The sequence below is a fragment of the Spermophilus citellus genome (genome assembly GCF_964194105.1).
Source record: "Spermophilus citellus genome assembly, chromosome: 9".
In the NCBI taxonomy this organism is placed as follows: Eukaryota; Metazoa; Chordata; class Mammalia; order Rodentia; family Sciuridae; genus Spermophilus; species Spermophilus citellus.
In genome coordinates, this window is record NC_138191.1 from 71,277,776 (window position 1) to 71,293,858 (window position 16,083).

Below are 16,083 nucleotides of genomic sequence, written 5' to 3' on the forward strand. Positions count from 1 at the left end.
CATGTTATTGAATGTGACAATTCTTCTACATTGTCCTTCTAATTTTCTAAAAAATTCTCATATAATTTTATCATGAGGTCCACTACAATAAACATTGTTTGTGATGACAGCTCACACCTCTGATTCCTATCCTACCAATTCCATCAAATTAAAAACCAACTCTATAAGATGGAGTATAAAGGAAGCCAACATTTATTAGAAGTTTACTCTGTGCAAAGAAATCCTGCTAGGTGCAGTATTGATAAACTTATATTCATGTGCAGCTTTAAGATTCTACCCATCGTATCCAAGAAAGGAAGCAGGTTTTAGCTATCACAAGAAAGAGGTCAATGTCATTATTACTTGATTGCATGTACACATGGGCTCAAGAAGATGTTGCAAAAAATATTTTTCATTTCACACTGCAGTATAGTAGACCTGCGATGAGTGTCTAGGTTACCCACCATAAAGATATTTTTCCTTCTGCTCTCAACACTCTTGAGTTCCCTTGGTCTTTTCTCTTTCTTCTCTTCAGGAACCAGACTCCTTTCTGGAAGCATACAACTGTGTTGCTATCTGATAATTATGACAGTGTGTGAACTAGAGCATTTCAGTTTTTTTCAAAGAAGAATTAGGGAGGACAGCAGAATACAGCTGACACTAGGATTGCTGTATGGATACACATGGATGTATAACCAATGTGATCCTGCAATCTGTACACATGGAAAAATGAGAATTCATACCCTATTTGAATCAAATGTATGATATGTCAAGATAATTGTATTGTCATGAACAACTAATAAAAAAGTCAAATTCAAAAAAAAGAATATCTAATTGTCAAATAAACCATTTCATCTAATGATTGCTTCTTAAAGCATGAGTCTATTATTAAACAGAGAAATAAATCTGTTTTAAGCAGTAAATTGTTAAGAATTTAAGAAGATGCATTAAAAAGTTATTACATTTGAATCATGTCTCTGTCACTACAAGCTGGGTGATCATAGCAAGTTACTAATCTCTTCGGGCCTCAGTGCTTTATTTGTAAAGTGCAGATAATAATAAGACCTTGCTCTTGTGGTAGCTGAAAGGGTTATATGAAGGAACATGCATACAACTCAGAGAGGATTATCTGGGGCTTAAAAAATGCCCAATGTGCTAGAATTATTAATATTATGGTTTTTAAATTTTTATGTCTTACCCAAAATTTATTCATTGATAGACTAAGAAGGAAAGAAAAGTGTGATGAGAAAGGGAAGCCTAGCCATTACATACATTTATTGATTCAGTAAATGAGTAAATCAAATATTTAATATTTCAAATTTTTTTAATCCCTCTGACTCATCAGTCTCACATACACACTGGCACACATACAAGTATAAACTGCACAGCCTTTGTAGATCTCTATGCTAATATGTTTTTTCTCTCTTTCTTTTTTTTTAAAAAAACTTTTTATTATTGCATGACATACAAGTAAAGAGAAGAATGTGAGCAGTCCCCTCTACAGTGCTATAGAATTGCAATAGGCAGAGTGACTAATGTTATCTGGTGTGATGAGTAATGGAAGACATTTGATCTTTATCTTAAAAATGACTAGAGATTTGTTATTTAAGTTGGAAAAGGGCATTTCAAGCTAAAAAAGAGAAGGCAGGATATGTTAAAGTCAGGAATATGAAATGCCTGAATTAAAGAGTGAGAATCACTGTATTATAGTACATAAATTAGTTTTGAGTTCCCTGGCAACTGACTGAAACTGATAGTTGCATGTAGGGGTTTATTCAGAAGTACTTTCAGAAGGGCTATCTGCAAGATCATGAAGAAGGCAGAAGTGTTCAACAGGTCTCCATCACTGAGATCAAAATACAAAAATAACTCAGAAGAGGAAATGTTTGTTTGGGGCTCATGGTTTCAGAGGTCAGCCAACTCCTTTAGTCTTGGCGTAAGGTGAGGCAGAACGTCATGACAGAAGTGTAGTCAGAGGAAAGCTGCTTGGCTCACGACAGAAAGGAGGGGGGCGGAGAGGATCTGTAGACAAGATGTAGTACAAAATCTTGCACTCAGTGATCTACTTCCTTCAGCTATGCCCCACCTGCTTATAAATACTACCTAGAAATCCATTTAAATTATTAATCTATCAAATGGATTGATCCACTGCTAGGTTACAGCTCTCAATTCTGAGCATTTCACCTCTGAATATTCCTACATTGTCTAACACATGAGCTTTTTCGGGGGGACATTAAAGATCTGAACCAAAATGGCAAGACTGAGAGACAAGAGAAATTGATCCAAAGAGAATTGCAACCGAGTTCTCCACCCATATGGACCTTTATTGCCTCCAGAATTGTTCTTTATGGAAGTATGAGAACCATATTTTTATGTTTTTGTATAAGCAGTCTTAGCTGTGGACTGTCTTCTGAGAGAGTAAGCTTGGACAAGACATCTTCTATGGTCTATAGCAGGGAACTTGCAGTTAATTCTGTCTCTGTCACAATGACTCACTCTGTTGGAGTAGTGTAAGAGCCTCTATAGACAATATGTGAACAAATAGCATGGCTATGGTCAATGAAACTTTGCATATTGTAAGATATGGCCAACCTGTGGACCATAGTTTGCCAGCCCCAGGACTGTAATAATTCTCACTGAGGGGCTCAGCTCTAAGCCATCTACATTTGATGTTTCTAGCATGTAGGGGATTGGTACTTGACCCTGACAAAGGGATTTAGAGAGAGCACTAAAAAAGCACTACAATGTACCCTTTGCATGTTTCAAATTTACTTGCTTCTTTTGATAAGTACACATCATCTTTCCTTACCATCTATTAAGGCCATCCTGCATTTCCATATTAATTAAAATGGGTCAGGTTTTTTTCTAAGCATCCATGACCCATTATCAGAGCATGCTAGCACCATCTCACAGGGTTCTTTTCAAGGATTCTCTACTGTGGGAGATAGCTTCTATGACAATAAAGTTTCCCTTATTTGACTTGATGCTTCACTTCCCACTACTTTCCTTGATTTGACATTCTGAGAATTCAGTCTAATGCACACTCTCCTGACTCATGCCAGTACCTGGTATCTAGGCAATGCAGCTTCTTTTGTGTTAATACATTTTTTTTTTCCATAGTGGCCCAGAAACTCCCTCATCAAAGCTGTGCTTGGATTTGACTCTAATTATAGGTTTGGTTGCCAGACTTTAAGGGGGGCAAGCTTCAGGGTCCTGATAAGGATTTAACTCTGACTTTCTTGTGAATTATGTATAGGTTGAAACGTGTTCACCACCTACCATGATTTCTTGAGGTGAATTGGTAGGTTTCCCTTGAATCAACCAGTATCATTATATCAAGAGGCAGTGGAAATAGCCACTGTGATACAAATATGAAAACAGCCAATCACTCAAATATATGGTCATTGTATTTTCTATTTTGATGCCAGAGTATTAGAAACAGGGAAGTCAGAGGGAAAATACAAATTAAAAGATTTGCATTTAAAGGAGAAGGAAAGAAATCTCAAAAGTTATCAGATTAAGCAAACACTTCTAGCTTCTTCCCAATTAATATTGTTCTTCTTCCTTACTAAAACAATCCTTATTTTAATTCTAATGAATTGCCACCAAGAGTAGAGACATATTTTCCAGCTTTCTTTGTAGCTATGTTAAGCTACATTACTAAGTTCTGGCTATGAAAGTGGTATTTGAATATACGAGAACTGTTTAAAGAATATTGGTAGGGTAAGATAAATTTCTTTTCCTTCCCTTGGATTGGATACCCTTCAAGGGAATCTAATCTTTGGATTTACATTTGTCCCTAGAAATGTGATAATTAGAAAGGGCCTTACATTCAAATATGGCATTTTATTGTTAGAATATCTCTAAGTTGACATCTTACTATTGCAATATTCTAATATTTTCATTTAATCATGTTTCAGAAACTCTGGACTGCCTATTTATTAACAATATATTTGGGCATGAGAAACAGAGTACATTTTCAGTCTTGATTATAAATTGGCCTTTGGAATTGATGTGTTTAATGTACTGTGTAGTGAATTTCAGATCGAAATCAGTTCAGTCCTAAAATCAATTTGGACTCTTTCCACACATGGTTATATGAAGACTCTCAAAAGGGCATCGAGGGAATGGCTTCAAGAAGGTTGGAATAGTATCGTCTTGTTGGACTGTGGTTCTGCTTTCCTAATGGAATGGAACGATCTTAGGACCCAAAAGTCCTTAGGTTCAGTGGTTAAGATCAATGAGTGAAAATAACAAATACCTTAGGAACAATGTCAGGATACCTTGACAATATTTACTCTCAATTCCTGATGTTTTATTTTATATTGATGAAGTTTTGTAAATATAATGCTTCTTGTCTCTTTCCTCCCTCTTTCTCAGCTATCCCAGTGGGAATAGAGTGACATCTGGGGATGGCAGAGGAAAAAGACATACATTGATCAACCCCTTGCTCTCTCTTTTCTTTTGTGAATGAGCTGCCTGAAGGTCACCTATGTCTTTCTCATTGCTAAATGAGATAGTTCAGCACTCCTTCTAGTAAGTTAGTCTCACTTGGGAGTTTACTTTGGGGAAATCCACTTGTCTACAATGTAACAAACTCCCTAGCATAAAATACACATTCAGAAAAATGCGTAACATGTGAATAATATATTGAATTATAAAACAAACACTCAACTATCACCAGATCAGAAAAGAGAACATTGCCATAAGCCAGAGCTTCTCTGTCCTTTCTGGATCCATTTTCATTATAGTGAAAGCAACTTAATATAGCTTTGAGATCCCACATGGCGGTGGGCACGGAGAGATCAAGTCTCTGACCTCTTCAGCTGCGCGGGCATAGGGAGTCTTAAACCATCTAAATGCTGCTTGCTCAGGATCACTAGGCAATGCTGAGCTAACATGGATCTGGGGCAAACAGTCTGCGCCTCTCAGAACACACACTTAGCCCGGATCGACTGTATTCAGGCTACGGTTCGCCTGCGTCTCACAGACAAACCGCTATGACTCAGCATTAAACGATCCCGCTGAAACAACTGGTCGGCCCTTCTGAACCTGCGGAGGTTAATACCAACCGAGCCTTCATAGGCAGTGGCCACAGGATTGAGACGGGGCTTGAGAGAGCCTATCAGGACCCACCCGTTGCATTGGTCACCCGGCAAAGGGAACAAACTGTTGCCATTCACTTGGGATACCACCATGGCAGAGAACAGACGTCACCAGACTGCGGTGGAGGAGATAACTTCATTGAAACCGGCATCGGCAGGTGTGTAACCCCCTAGCCTTCCCTCTCCACACAGCGGGGAAACCTCAAGGGTCCCTCCCAGCTCTCCCGTGAGTGCGATAGTCAGACCGAGGGATTCAGGAGCAGTGGGCACGGGACCCACAGTGCGGTACCCCCAGCTACCACTCCCACCAGCGCTGAAAACTGAGGTCTCTTATACCAGCTCCCGGAGGCGTGGCTACTGGAGGGCAGGCACAATACGCTGAGGGTTCTCAGCCCCAAGCTCCACAACCTTAGGGTCTGAGGGAATGGCAAGCAGGGAGATTGTGCCCAGTCGTTCAAGGAAATAGGGCTCCTGGGAGCAGCAGACCTGGCGTGTAGCCAGTATTGTGGTGTCACTGGTGAGCAGGGCCTGGCTGGAGGAAAAGTGGGGAAGTGACTAGACACAAGACAAGGCCCTAAGCACTCAGAATTGGACACCCGCCCAGTCAGGGAGGAGAAGCTGCTGCACAGTGAATGGTTCCTGCGTATTGAGAGGAGAAGCTTGGCTGGGTGGGCACAGCTCCACCAACTGGAAGTTAATCAAACTCTAAGACTGCATTTAAAAATTTTTTTTAATTATTTGGTTTTTTTTTTCATTTTTGCTTTTCTTCATTTTTTTATTTTTTTAAATTTTTTATTATTTTTTAAATTTTAATTTTAATTTTTTATTATTTGTTTTTAATTTTTTTCTTTTTTTATTTTCTATTTTTTCTTTGCTCATTTCTTTTCAACTTCCTTATTCCCCTTTCCTTGAATTCTACCTGTTTACTCTCATTCTCTTTAGTAACTTCTTCCCTTCCCTTCTAATACCTTTCCTCCCAAGCATCACGATGCTGTTTATGTGTAATTTACTAATTATGTATAGGTCAATGTTCCGAGGCCTTATATAGTGCTAACAAGTCCCTAGCCACTCCCAAATACTCCAGACCATTCTCCTGTTAAAATCCCTCATCAGTAGACAAACCTCCAAGGTTGCCAAGAGATACCAACCTCAATACCATCACATCATTCGACCTAAATATAAGTCCCAAGACCAAACCGCAGACCCGCTATATGCCATCAGAATCTGCACACAGTTTAGGAAATGAATGAATCTGCATTAAAGTGCAACAAAACTCATCATCTCTAGTCATAGTCTCCCATCACAAAAGAGAGACCCCCAGAGAAACACAAAACCAAATAAATTTATAGGAGTAAACAGTAACTCAGCAGTCAAACAGAACAAGAATTAACATGAGCAGCATGAAAAAGCAAGGAAGAAAAGGAGTACAAATAATGCAGGACAGCCTGAGTACTCAGGAGGACCTAGAGGCATAATAAAAATGATCAAATAAAGACTTCAAGGAATACCTTAGACAGATGGAATGGAATCTTAAAGAGGATATGAGACAGCAAATTCAAACAATGAAAGAACACACTGAAAATGAATTACATAAACAGATAAAAGAAGCAAATAAGCATCTTTATCAGGAGATAGAGATTATAAAAAATCAAACAATAATTCTAGAAATGAAGGAAACTACGAACCAAATTAAAAACTCAAATGAGAGTATAACTAACAGAGTGGAGCAAGTAGAAGCCAGAAAGTCAGATAATGAAGACAAAATATATCAACTTGAAAAGAGTCTAGCCAACTCAGAAAGGCTGGTAAAAAATCACGAGAAAAACATCTAAGAGATATGGGATAACATAAAAAAACCAAACCTAAGAGTCATCGGGATAGAAGAAGGTATAGAGGTTCAAACAAAGGGAATGAGCAACCTGCTTAATGAAATAATTATAGGAAACTTTCCAGAAATAAAAAAGGAAACAGATGTACAAATTGTAGATGCATACAGGACACCGAGCTTACAAAATCACAATAGACCAACGCCAAGACACATTGTTATGAAGATATCCAATATACAGAACAAAGAAAAAATATTAAAAGCTACAAGACAAAGGAGGCAGATTACATTCAGGGATAAACCAATAAGGTTATCAATAACAACTGACTTTTCATCACAGATGCTGAAAGCAAGAAGATCCTGGAACAACGTATTTCAAACACTGAAATACAATGGATGCCAACCAAGAATTTTGTATCCAGAAAAATTAAGCTTCAGGTACAACAACAAATCTTTCATGATAAACAAAAGTTAAAAGAATTTGCAGCCAGAAAACCAGCATTGCAAAGCATCTTGAGCAAAACACTACACAAGGAAAAAATGAAAAACAATAACCAAAATCAACAGTGGGAAGTACCTCAGTAAAGCCAGAGGGTGGGGGTAAAGCTAATCATGGAGAAACAAACCAAATTTAAAAAAAAAAGATAAATAATCAAACATGGCTGGAAGTACAAACCATATATCAATAGTAACTCTAAACGTTAATGGCTTAAACTCATCAATAAAGCAACATAGGTTGGTAACATGGATTAAAAAAACAAATCCAACAATATGCTGCCTCCAGGAGACACATCTGATTGGAAAAGACATACACAGGCTGAAGGTGAAAGGTTGGGAAAAAATATACCACGCACACGGTCCTCGTAAGCAAGCAGGGGTGGCCATCCTTATATTGAATAAAATCGACTTCAAGACTAAGTTAATCAAAAGAGATAAGGAAGGACTGTTAAAAGGAACCATTCACCAACAAGACATAACAATTATCAATATTTATGCACCAAATAAGGGTGCTGCGACGTTCATAAAACAAACTCTCCTCAAGATCAAGAATCAAATAGACCACAACACAATAATTATGGGTGACTTCAACACACCTCTCTCACCATTGGACAGATCCTCCAAACAAAAGTTGAATAAAGAAACTATAGAACTCAATATCACAATCAATAACCTATACTAAACTGACATATATAGAATATATCAAGCATCATCAAGTGGATATACTTTTTTCTCAGTAGCACATGGATCTTTCTCAAAAATAGACCATATATTATGCCATAGGGCAACCCTCAGTAATTATAAAGGGGTGGAAATAATACCATGCATTTTATCTGATCATAATGGGATGAAACTGGAAATCAATGATAAAAGAAGGAAGGAAAAATCCTGCATCACATGGAAAGTGAACAATATGTTACTGAATGATCAATGGTTACAGAAGACATAAAGGAGGAAATAAAAAAATTCTTAGAGATAAATGAAAATACAGACACAACATATAGGAATCTATGGGACACAATGAAAGCAGTTTTAAGAGGGAAATTCATGGCCTGGAGGTCATTCCTCAAAAAAAGAAAAAAAAAAACAACAAATAAATGATCTCACACTTCATCTCAAAGCCCTATAAAAGGAATAGCAAAACAACAGCAAATATAGCAGGAGGCAAGACATAATTAAAATCAGAGCGGAAATCAATGAAGTCAAAAAAAAAAACATTGAAAAAATTGATAAAACTAAAAGTTGGTTCTTTGAAAAAATAAATAAGATCGATAGACCCTTAGCCATGCTAATGAAGAGAAGAAGAGAGAGAACTCAAATTACTAACATACAGGATGAAAAAGGCAATATCACAACAGATGCTACAGAAATACAGAAGACAATTAGAAATTATTTTGAAACCCTATATTCCAATAAAATAGAAGATAGTGAAGACATCAATAAATTTCTTAAGTCATATGATTTGCCCAGACTGAGTCAGGAGGATACACAGAATTGGAACAGAGCAATATCAATGGATGAAATAGAAGAAGCAATCAAAAGACTACCAACCAAGAAAAGCCCAGGACCGGATGGGTATACAGCAGAGTTTTACAAAACCTTTAAAGAAGAATTAATACCAATACTTTTCAAGTTATTTCAGGAAATAGAAAAAGAGGGAGAACTTCCAAATTCATTCTATGAGGCCAACATCACCCTGATTCCGAAACCAGACAAAGACATCTCAAAGAAAGAAAACTACAGACCAATATCTCTGATGAACCTAGATGCAAAAATCCTCAATAAAATTCTGGCGAATCAGATACAAAAACACATCAAAAAAGTTGTGCACCATGATCAAGTAGGATTCATCTCTGGGATGCAAGGATGGTTCAATATATGGAAATCAATAAATGTTATTCACCACATCAATAGACTTAAAGATAAGAACCATATGATCATCTCAATAGACGCAGAAAAAGCATTCGACAAAGTACAGCATCGCTTTATGTTCAAAACATTAGAAAAACTAGGGATAACAGGAACTTACCTCAACATTGTAAAACTATCTATGCTAAGCCTCAAGCTAGCATCATTCTGAATGGAGAAAATTGAAGGCATTCCCTCTAAAATCTGGAACAAGACAGGGATGCCCTCTATCACCACTTCTATTCAATATAGTCCTCGAAATACTAGCCAGAGCAATTAGACGAAAGAAATTAAAGGCATAAAAATAGGAAAAGAAGAACTTAAATTATCACTATTTGCAGAAGACATGATTCTATACCTAGAAGACCCAAAAGGGTCTACAAAGAAACTACTAGAACTAATAAATGAATTAAGCAAAGTGGCAGGATATAAAATCAACACTCATAAATCAAAGGCATTTCTGTATATCAGCAACAAAACTTCTGAAATGGAAATGAGGAAAACCACCCCATTCACAATATCCTCAAAGAAAATAAAATTCTTGGAAATCAATCTAACAAAAGAGGTGAAAGATTTATACAATGAAAACTACAGAACCCTAAAGAGAGATAGAAGAAGATCTTAGAAGATGGAAAAATATACCCTGTTCATGGATAGGCAGAACTAACATCATCAAAATGGCGATAATACCAAAAGTTCTCTATAGATTTAATGCAATGCCGATCAAAATCCCAACAGCATTTCTTGTAGAAATAGATAAAGCAGTCATAAAATTCATATGGAAAAATAAAAGACCCAGAATAGCAAAAGCAACTCTAAGCAGGAAGTGTGAATCAGGCGGTATAGGGATACCACATTTCAAACTACACTACAGAGCAATAGTAACAAAAACAGCATGGTACTGGTACCAAAACAGGCGGCTGGACCAATGGTACAGAATAGATGACACAGAGACTAATCCACAAAGTTACAAATATCTTATATTTGATAAAGGGGCTAAAAGCATGCAATGGAGGAAGGATAGCATCTTCAACAAATGGTGCTGGGAAAACTGGAAATCCATATGCAACAAAATGAAACTGAATCCCCTTCTCTCACCATGCACAAAAGTTAACTCAAAATGGATCAAGGAGCTTGATATCAATCAGAGACTCTGCGTCTGATAGAAGAAAATGTTGGCTCTGATCTCCAGATTGTGGGGTCGGGCTCCAAATTCCTTAATAGGACACCCATAGCACAAGAGTTAATAACAAGAATCAACAAATGGGACTTTCTTAAACTGAAAAGTTTTTTCTCAGCAAGAGAAATAATAAGAGAGGTAAATAGGGAGCCTACATCATGGGAACAAATTTTTACTCCTCACACTTCAGATAGAGCCCTAATATCCAGAGTATACAAAGAACTCAAAAAATTAGACAATAAGAAAACAAACAACCCAATCAACAAATGGGCCAAGGACCTGAGCAGACACTTCTCAGAGGAGGACATACAATGAATCAACAAGTACATGAAAAAATGCTCACCATCTCTAGCAGTCAGAGAAATGCAAATCAAAACCACCCTAAGATACCATCTCACTCCAGTAAGATTAGCAGCTATTTTGAAGTCAAACAACAAGTGCTGGCGAGGATGTGGGGAAAAGGGTACACTTGTACATTGCTGGTGGGACTGCAAATTGGTGCGGCCAATTTGGAAAGCAGTATGGAGATTCCTTGGAAAGCTTGGAATGGAACCACCATTTGACCCAGCTTTTCCCCTTCTTGGACTAATTCCCTAAAGGCCTTAAAAGAGCATACTATAGGGATACTGCTACAACGATGTTCATAGCAGCACAATTCACAATAGCTAGACTGTGGAACCAACCTAGATGTTCTTCAATAGATGAATGGATAAAAAAAGGTGGCATTTATACACAATGGCGTATTACTCTGCACTAAAAATGACAAAATCATGGAATTTGCAGTGAATGGATGGCACTAGAACAGATTATGCTAAGTGAAGCTAGCCAATCCCTGAAAAACAAATGCCAAATGTCATCTTTGATATAAGTAGAGAAACTAAGAACATAATAGGGGGGAAGAGCATGAGAAGAAGATCACCATTAAACAGGGATGAGAGTGGGGAGGGAAAGAGAGATAGAAGGGAAATTGCATGGTAAAGGAAGGAGACCCTCATTGTTATACAAAATTACATATAAGAGGAAGTGAGTGGAAAGGGGCAAAAAAACAAGAGAGAGAAATGAAGTACAGTAGATGGGGTAGACAGAGAAGATGGGAGGGGAAAGGACAGGAGGGGAGGGGGGATAGTAGAGGATAGGAAAGGCAGCAGAATACAACAGACACTAGTATGGCAGTATGTAAAAGAGTGGATGTGTAACCTATGTGAATCTGCAATATGCATACAGGGTAAAAACGGGAGTTCATAATCTGCTTGAATCAAATGTATGAAATATGATATGTCAAGATCTTTGTAATGTTTTGAACAACTAATAATTTTAAAATAAATAAATAAATAAAATTAATATAACTTTATGAAGTTGTACCTTCATTGTCAGGCTTCTTACACTCAACAGTTTTGCCTGCTTCATCCACATTACTGTACATAGCTTCAGTTTATTTTCATTACTGAATTATATTTTGAAGCATGAATGTTGCAAATTATTTACTAACTTTATTCATTTTTTTATTGATGGGCATTTCTTTACACAATTCTGAGCAGCCAGTCAAGCCATTCTCAATTGACCACAAATCCACATATAACCTTGGACAACTTCTTTTTCCACACAAAGTAGATGACCAGATTTATGATTCCAATATCTGCCCACTGGGGGGATTTTCTCTGACCAATCTCCTTCAAGTCTATCCTCAGTGAGACTATACTATAGTTTTCATCCTTGTTTGTTTTGTACCCATAGTCCGAGGCAACAGATTGTATTAGTCAGGGTTCTGTAGTTTCCAATAACATGTTTCCCATTTCCATCTGAGACTTCACCAGAAGCATATTTGATATTCATATTTCTTCAAGAATTCTGTTCATGAAATATATATATATATATATATATATATATATATATGCATATATACATAAATATACAATGACTATGCATAAATATAATGACCATATATGACAGTAGAAGTTTATATTAACTATATATGACAATAGAAGTTTTCTCTGTAAGTCTCCTATTTTTCTTTTGAGTCTTCACCAAAGTCAACTTTAATGTGTGTGTATCTATCAACAATCTCTTCAAGCAATCTGAACTTTTTTCCAACATTCCCCTTGAAATTATTCCAACCTCTATCTGGTCCAAAACCACTTTAATATTTTTAGATTTTTTTTCAACTGGTATCTCACTAGTTAGTACCCAAATATGTATTAATTTTCTAGGGTTGCTATGACAATCTATGACAAATTGGGTAGTTTAAAAAATGGAGATGTATTTTCTCACAATTTTGAAGACTACAAGTCCAAGATTGTTATAGTTTAAGTATGAAGTGTCCCCAAAGCTCATATATAAGATAATGCAAGAATTTTCAGAGGTGAAATGATTTGATTATGAAATTGTAACCTAGTTGGTGGATTAATTCTGTCCACCTGGGCAAAGGCTCAATAGTCTAAATCTGGAGCAAGTATAAATGAGGCTACTGGAGTAACTGGATGATAATTGTTGGAAGGTAAGGCCAGAGGAGGTGGATCATTGGTAGCATGACATTAGGTCACATACTTTGTCCCTGGTTAAGCGGATGTCTCTCTGATATTTGGTTGTCTTGTCCTGAGCTGTTTTCCTGTGCCATGCCCTTCCACCATGATGTTCTGCCTTATCTTGGACCCAAACCTATGGGTCTGCTGACTATGAGCTGAACCTCTAAAACCCTGAGTCAAAATAAATTTTTACTCCTCTAAATTGTTCTTGTCAGGTATTTTGGACACAGCAATGAAAAAACTTACCAAAACAAAGATCCAAGTGTCAGCAGGGTTGGTTTCCTGTGAGCCTCTCTTTTGGCTTTTAGCCATCTTTCTCTTTATGTGTCTGTATCCTAATCTCCTTTTCTTTTAAGGACACTAGTCATACCCCTATCTTGTTTTATCTAAACTTAAGATAAGGCCTTACCTTCAAATACAGTTCTACAAAGTAGGAGTTCAACATGCCACTTTGGGAGGGAACATAATGTGGCCCATAACATTATTGATGAATCAAATTCAAAGTTTTCCTTCACCCTTCAGCTGATCATCACAGTCCCCCATTTGGTTGTGAGTTGAGAAAGATTCTCTCAATCAATGTCCATAATGGATTAGTTGGAAATGTAACTTTCTTTGATGTTCAGCTACTTTATCAAGTTCTGCATTTTATCTTCTGCTTTCTCCAACCTTCTCAATAAAGTATGAAATTTTCTTTGTAAGTAAACCAAGAGACCCTAGGGCTTTCACAACTGGCTTGGGATCACCAATTCCTTGCCCACAGCTATTCAGTAATAGTGCTTAGCAACAGTTGTTCAGCTGGTGTTTTCTCCAAATTTTCCAAAGCCTGATACAGGTGCAGTCCTTTGTATCAGTATACCCTCCCAATTCATTGCCAATGGAAATTTTACAATATGATCAACACCTGTGCACAGGAGCTGTCCACATATTGCCCACCACTATTGATGGGGTCTCCATTACCAGCTGGATAGTGAATGATCTAACATCAAATTCCAATTTGTTGGCTACTTTCTCAGACTGATTCTAGCATAAGCTGCATTTGTTCTCCAAAACGAGGTGCTGAGATAAGACTTGATGTTTGTGATGGTTCACAGGAGCTAAAACTTGCCAACGAAAAAGTACTGCGGCAGGATTGGGCAGAGAAAGAAGCTGAACCAAGACAAAGCTCAATAATCTCAGTCTAGGGCAAGTAAATGAGGTCAAAATGGCCAGGCCTTTAGAGACCTCTCATTTAGTAACCAGGCATGATCTGCTACCCTAAAGAAGGTGTGGCCTTGGGCAACCTCTCTACAGTTGAGATTGACTTTGAAGGACTGGGTAGCTAGAGGCTATTGTCTGACTGTACTTGCTACAGCGGGGCAGCAGGTCCTTGTTTGAAAGATCTTAGGAAGCAGATGTCCGAGTGCTGCAAAGATGAGTAAGACTTCTGAGTATATGCCTCAGAAGTGGAATTTCTGGGTGATAGAATGTGTGCACATTTCACATTAACCCATGATGCCAAACTCATTTCCAGAGTGGTTGTACCACTCGAACACTAATATTCATGAGTGTGTGTAGGATTTTTCATTGCTTCACTTCTATGTTAACACTAGGAATTGTTTCTCATTTTCATTAGAGGTGCTCTGACAATTCTGTAAGGGTATTTATTTGAATTTTGTTATTCATTCACATTTTACTAACTACTAATGAGGTTATTCTGTCTTTCATGTATCTACCAGTCAAGTCGATAACTTGGTAAAGTAGTTTTCCAAGGATTTTGCTCATTAAAAAAAAAAATCATATTGTACTATTATATGAACTCCTTGTCAATTGTATATGTAGTAAATAATTTTCTCCATTATGGAGCAGTAAATGGGGTATTTGATGAGGAGAAGTTTTACTTTTCACTTACTCCAGTTTATTAGTCCTTTCTTTTTTAAGAATTCTCATGTTTTCTTTAGAAAGTTACTACCCTAAAATGATAAATATATGCCCTAGTAATATCTGCTAAAGGCATTCTTAATTTTTCTGTAGACTGAAACTTAATAACAGTTCATCTTTGTATATGATGTAAGTTATGAGATAGTTTCCAAAGTATTTTTTTCTATATAGAACTATTTTTATCCCAGTGTGATTTGCCAAAAAGACTGTGGATAGTCTGCCTGATGGTATAATATGTAAATGCATGTTCATAAAAGGCTAGTTTTTGTTGTGGCAGCAAGTAACTCCCGAATCTTAGCATCTCAAAACCTTGCCATGGTTGAATTCTCATTTACACTTCCTGTTCATCATGGGTAGGCTTTGTCTGCCACAGTGCTGGTCTCAGGGACAGAGGCAAAAGAAGGAGGGAAGCATGTACAGGTTCCCAAACATTTTCCTCTAAATGATATTAACTTCTTTTAAATTATTTTTTGTAGTTGTAGATGGACAGCATGCCTTTATTTCATTTGTTTATCTTTAATGTGGTGCAGAGGATCGAACCCAGTGCCTCATGCATGCTAGACAAGCACTCTACCACTGAGATACAGCCCCAGGCCAATATTAACTTCTTTACATTTTTCTTTGACTAAAGTAGTACATGACCAGCAATTCTACAATTCTATGTCATACTATACTCTTACAGAGAAAGCCAGCAAATTTTGGTGACTACAAACACAGTCCATCATATACCTTTGCCAAACAAACAAACAAACAAACAAAAACAAATGTCTATGGGCCATCTTCTTCACCTACTATTTTTTTCATTCAATCTTTATACCTATTTCACACTATAATAATCTCTGGAACTTCAAATGTCTCAATAATCACACAGTCATCATCCTACCTTGTTCATCAAAAGTATTGTCCTTTTTGACCATTTGCCCTTGTACTTTTTTTAAAAAAAAAAATCACTTTTAATGTTTCACAAGGACAAAAATAATGGCTTGAATTTTCAGTGGGATTTGACTAACTTTGGTCTTGTGAAGGGAATTAATTATTCATTGTTCCTACAATCTGGGGGAAAATAATGGAAAAATCTAACCTACCTAAAGTCACTACATTTAAAGTATGTGTTATTATTGAACATGTACTCAATTCACTTTGCTGGGT